General features: G+C 37.2%; 1 protein-coding gene across 1 annotated transcript in view; it reads left to right on the forward strand.

Moving 5' to 3' along the window:
- The first annotated feature begins 729 nt into the window (after positions 1 to 729).
- LOC107085128 (phospholipase D1-like) overlaps positions 730 to 6,096 on the forward strand; it is a 47,100-nt gene continuing 41,733 nt past the window's right edge. The window contains exon 1 of the mRNA XM_015375300.1: positions 730 to 930. The gene's annotated coding sequence lies outside the window, so the exon portion shown is untranslated. The remainder of the gene's footprint in view (positions 931 to 6,096) is intronic.

The raw sequence follows: 6,096 nt of genomic DNA on the forward strand, positions 1-6,096 counted from the left end.
CCCCACTATACAGCAACAACTGATCCAGACAATCCAAGACGCCACTTAAGAAGTAAAAACAACTGGACTGATACCTAAAGAACAAATGTTTTATTTTTACATAATAGTAGAGAGCAGTGTCATCTGCAGTGTATCCTCTTGATTTTAGTCCAAACTCAGCACAGCCACCTACAAAGAAAGTCTGTGGATGTAAAGCTTCTCTTTGCTAACAAGCTGCCAGCTTTATATTTTCCAGCAGTGTTTGATATCTGCCCCCACATCCACAATGGCTTTTCTTATAATGCTATTCAGATTATTTGTTATTTCCCTTTACTGTATTTCTTAATTCCTGTGCAATCCCCAGTTAAAGCTGCCCTAGGCAGAGAGCCATATCCCTGAACTTTCTTATGGTCTTATTCCAATTTCATGAGATGTATCTGTTTGTGGGTTTTTCTAAGGCTGCAGACATTCATTATTTCAGATGTTCTTCTGTGTCTGTATGGTTTAGTATTCATGCATGGGAATATGACATAACAGGATAAAGGTAAATATACTTGGACAAACGCTGAACAATTGGTGATAGGCAGGACCAGTCAGTGTTTCTCACCAGAAGACTCCTCCTACCTCATACCACAGGTCCAGTAATATCTTCCACCCAGTCACAGAAGCACAGCAGAAGAATTCCTCCCTGTGATTGGTACAGAGTTTTTAAGAGCCCTCCCCTCCTAAGGAGTTGGAGTTCACTGTCAGTTTTTTTCTGTTCAGCCACAGTTATTGAGTTGCAGTAAAGAGAGAAAGCAGAATTTGTCTGTTGCTGCTGCTAAACAGTTGACTCAGGCGGGCGTGTTTGTGTTTGTGAGCACGAGTCTTTAGTTTGCAATCCTTTCTGAAGACCCAGCTGCCTTGATCTGACAGAACAACATGTGGAATGAACGTCCACACAAGGAGCAGGTTGGTAAAGTCTCCCTTACTCCTTTTGTCTCTCTGTCTTCTGTGCTCTTTTTGTACCCAGTGGATTTTTGAGATATAAAGATTGCAGCTGCCACCCTCCATGTGTCTTTATTTTGAGCAGATTACAGGAAATGTTAGAAATCTTGCATATACTTGTTGATCTCATAAGCTGAAACAGTTGGTGCCTTGCTGCATGGGAGACATATTGATATGAAGAAAGTGCCACAGAGAGAGAATATGCATGCTGTCTTTCATATGCTGTGGATGTGTTGAATAGTTTCTGTACTCTTGAAGTGTTGCACCAAGCAGTGTGTAACCAGTTGGAAACAGATGATGGAAACCATGTATCTGGTTTGTATGTTGACTGCTCATTTGTTGTTGGGAAAGTTTGCTTTAGAGCAGGAATGTTGCGGCAGAACAGGATATCTTTTCCTGCCATGCACAGATACACAGCCAGCCCTCCTCCACTCTCTCCTCTTCTTGTTGTCTCCGCAACATTTACGCACGATCCTGACCTCTGGCAGGGAAAGAATTGTGACCTCTGTACTTTTCTGTTGTTGTGCCAGCATACCGAAACAGTAGACTTCATAGCAGTTATTTCAGCCTGAGGCTTTAAGTGAGTGAATGTGTGTTTGGAAGTTATACATTACTGCTTGGTTTATGCTACAAACTTGGCATTAAAATAAAATATCTTGAGATAATTAAATTTTTTCTCCTCATCTTATTTATTTCATTTATAAATACCAAAATAAAAATATTTTAGTTCATTTGAAGTGGTTAGAGAAGGACTGAAATCAAATATTTCAGTGAGAGGCAAGATTTAGTTCTGTAAATGTATTCCAGATGTGTTTCTTTGGCAGTTTGTGAGCTCATATTCCTTGAACTTTATTCCCACAAATTGTAGTGTGGATTTCTGGGATTTTATATGATGTTTGCCAAAAAACGCAATGTTTAGAAGAAAAAAAAAATCTCATGACATCACATCAGAGTGTGGCATTTGACTCAGGACAGAAATACTATTAATCCAAAAAGGGATATCGAATGTTGTTAAAACTTTTATGCAGGTTTCTTTAAACAATAGTTGCTGTTGGCTGTGGTCCATGAATGATCACCTGTAGCTGTGAGAATTATAGTGTATCTGAGAAAGCTTTTGACTAACTGCACTGTGTTGTTATTTGACTTTTTTATGAAGAGGATGCTCACAGTTCTCTGTGCTGTTATTTCTTTTATTATATATTTTTTTGGCTCAATAATCAGAGACTTGAGAGTGTTTTTTCCCATAGTAGATTGAAAACCTATTTATAAATACAATTATTTCTGCTATAAGAAGCAGAAAACTATGTTTTTTAATTTTGTTTTTAATTGTTTTTTTTTATCCTATGGATGAATTAATTGGTACATATAAACTACTGCTGTTTACTTTAATCTCAGAATAAATCCAAACAGGAACAGAGAGCCGGTCAATTGATGGGAAAACTGATGTAGCTAAATACATTTTGGAGAACAACCTATAAAAGGTTTTAGACCGAGTCTGGATTTTACCTTCTAGGTCCAGAACAACCTTCAACCCAGATCTACAGTGAAATGCCTATAAGGGTAAAGCGTGATCATGTGTTTGAATGGCTAAGTCAAAGTCCAGACTACATCTTAATAAGAACATGTGGCTCTCTAGAATCTTAATGAACTAGGATAATTTTAAAGAAGAAGGCATCCTCTCCATTTTGAATGTGGATAGTTGTTGGCATACCCTTGAAGACTTAGAGTCAGAGGTGGTTCTACTGTATAAAGTGTTGATGCAGGGGGAAAAGACTGATATATGTATGCCATCATATTACTCTTTTCCAATTTGGGGTCTTTGAAAGCATCCATTACTTTCTGCCTTGCAGTTATTTGACACTTGGGCTGCAACTAACAATTATTTTTCAAGTTGATTAATCTATCAATTATTTGTTCGATTAATCAATGAATAATCGGATAGCAAAAGGTTTCCTTAAAGAAGACTTTTTACAAAATTAAACCAAGTGAAACTAAAACTTTTCCACTTGAGCAGTTTCTGATATAGCATATTGACAGACCAATATTTTTTTTTATCTTAAATGCAAAATGTTTACATAATTTTTTGTTTATTTATGGTATAATTGCTGCCCAAGGTGTGTTGCGCTGTCAGCTAAAGGCATGTTTTAGAGTTTCTATACTCCAGTTAACGATCAATCGATTACTAAATTAGTCAAGGATTATTGAAATAATCAATTAATCTGATAAATTTTTTCAGCCCTGTTTGACACTTTAAGTTTTTTTGATCAAATGAGTAAGTTCTACAGGTGTAAATAAAATTGAAAGAAATAATTGCATTACGGGTGCACAGTACAAATTTTACTGTACAAAGGACATGATTGGGTTTCCAGATTAAAATTTGGGAAATGTTTTTCTGCTTTAGGATTTAAGTGAGCCGGTCATTTCTGTTCAGTGCACAGCTGTCCTCTGGATTTTCTGTCCCACTGTAATCATTAGTCAGTTCAAGGCGGTCAGGACCCAACTTCACTCTGATATTTTTCTGCCTCAAACTTGGCTAACCTGCTATGACCAAGTCAGGTTTGGCAGAAGCAAACCGAACGGAGCAGTTCCCTCACTCCCTAAGAGTACAATGATGCCTTGTGTTTCCACCAACAGAATGTCGCTCTGCTGATTACAAGTGCTTGCTATTTTTCTTTCTCTCTCTATTTTTCTGGCAACTACTGTATGTCTTGCTTTCTGTGACCATCCCTATCCCCCGATCCATGGTGCGAAGGATTAGATAATAGGCAGCTTTAGTGTGGGCAGAGAAAAAGAGGTGTCACAGACCTCTCTTATTTCTTTTCTCCCTCCCTTCCACCATCTATCTTCTCTCCTTTTGTACCATCTGCGCCATTAGGAGCTTGGCACCAAATCATCTTTAAATGCGACACAACATTTATCTTTACTGTGCTGTGTGTATATATATATACAGTATGTGCGTGAAAAAATGTCATTGGCTCAGATGTTGGGAGCATTACAAACGGTGGAAGTCACTTGGCAAACTGGCTTGCTGCTCTCTCAATGTGAAGCCCATAACAACACATCCACGAAAAGACGATACAGCCCACAGGCCACCTATTTCTCTTCACCTAAAAGCACAGTCTGTGACAGCACTCTTCTGATGTTGGTGTTGATGTTTCATCAGCCAACCTCAGTGTTGTTGTTTATTTTTTTGCCATTTTAACCTTGTATCCCAATAAGACCTGGTATAGAGATGGAGGTGTGTTGTGTAAAATAATTAAGAAAATGCTGTTATTATGCAGACACCTCCATAGATTGGCAATTTTATTTTTTTAATCACCACAGGATACTTAAATAAAAAAAAAAAAAAAGCTTGGTAAGTTTATTCTTAGGCAGCTTACTGCATAAGACTGTGATGAAACTCTAGTATTTTCTTGCTCATCCTCCCTTAGCATGCGTGTCTCATTCCAGCTCTCCCCTGTAATTTAGTTGTATTCCAACCCTCCCTCTCCTATTGCTGTCTTGCATTTAGTGCCTTGCAACACAGATTAAATTATTCATAAACTAAACAGATATGCTTTGAGAAGTTTCTAATACTGCTAACAAGCGATTGGCCCATATGATATTCTCATAATCTAAGTAAAAATACAATGCTTTCAAGCATTCTAGAAAAGTAAAAAGTAAAACAAAAATGTATAACAGAATCATGTTTTGTTGGATTTGAAACAGAAATGCAACAATTCTAAAAAATAATATAACATATCAGAATAAACATCTGAATTATTATCGAAAAAGACTTATGAGATCCACTTAAGTCAATGGTGGGCAGTTGCCCAGGGTGGTATTGTCAGGGTTATGGGGGACGGCAGGCTAGAAGTACATAGTACTTTATGTCTCTTGAAGTTCAACAGGTTTTCTACCAGGAACGTGCTTTAAGAATGAACACATGTAGCTTTTCAAAGTGTTGGAGCATAAGAATCTCCTCAATGGTCTAATAGAAAACTTCCTCCAAACAAAATTATAGCTATTATTTGTCAATGTTTTTCTGCACTTAAATATTTCATGAACAATCAAAATATTTTTTCTGTCACACATTTTGAACATCAGGTTTTCAATACAAATTACCTCAGCTTCCTGCCATCTTCAAGGAATAGTCACCCATTTATGATACATTTGTGTCTACTACATGTACCTATATAGATGGATAATTGTTGATTTAAAAGGTTTGGATATCACACAGAAGTCCTGACAGTAGATTCATGTGGAATGTGAGATGTACGCAATCTGTTGAGCAGAGGACCTATTCTGAAGACGCACTACTTTTAAAACTTTTTACTTAACTTCTTCTAATAAGAAAACCTCAGATTATTTCCTGCATCAATCTTTCATACAAGAACAGCTTTCAATACATTTACAGATAAACAATGTGGTAATTTTACAGGTGCAATTAAAAATTAGGTCTGTCAGTCATATGTCATTATTAAACTCTATTATTATTTATTAAACTCAAATAACTCCATTATTAAACTCAAAACAAATGAAAGTGTGCACGTCAGCATGTGTCACACAGAGTACACATGAATAAATGATGTATATTTTTTTTAACTCCTTGAAGTGGGCTTTGCTTGTATGCATCAATTTGGAATGTCAAGAGGTTCCTATATACTAAATGAGTTGCTGCTAGGAGGTATCCTGGTTCCTCTTCCTAGACCCTTCCTTACTGCCAGCATGATTCAGAAAGTCCTTTCATAGAGAACTGCTGACACACTTAGGTATAGCTTAAGCATCCTTACTAATTTGAGTTATTTGGATCGAGCTCCTGTCTTCATAGACAGCCACACGCATGACCTGGCTAAGGTGGCTACAGTATATGCTAAATTACTTTTAGGAGATTATTTCTCTCCCTAATGTCACAAGCCCCTTAAAGAGCTCTGGCGTCCACTGGGGGAGGCGCGTCCCACACTTTAAAAAAGCCCTGAACTTGGTTACTTGTTTACCATCTGCTGTGAAAGTTGACTGCCAATTGGCTCATAAATGGTGAGCTTGTTTATTTTGGATTGAAGAGTCTTCATTTAATTTGAGGGTAGGAGGTTCTTCTTTAATTTCCACACAAAAGTATTTTCAGGCAATTTTGTGTTTTTAAATTCCATC

Source organism: Cyprinodon variegatus, unplaced genomic scaffold (genome assembly GCF_000732505.1).
Source record: "Cyprinodon variegatus isolate N-32 unplaced genomic scaffold, C_variegatus-1.0 Scaffold116, whole genome shotgun sequence".
Taxonomy (NCBI): Eukaryota; Metazoa; Chordata; class Actinopteri; order Cyprinodontiformes; family Cyprinodontidae; genus Cyprinodon; species Cyprinodon variegatus.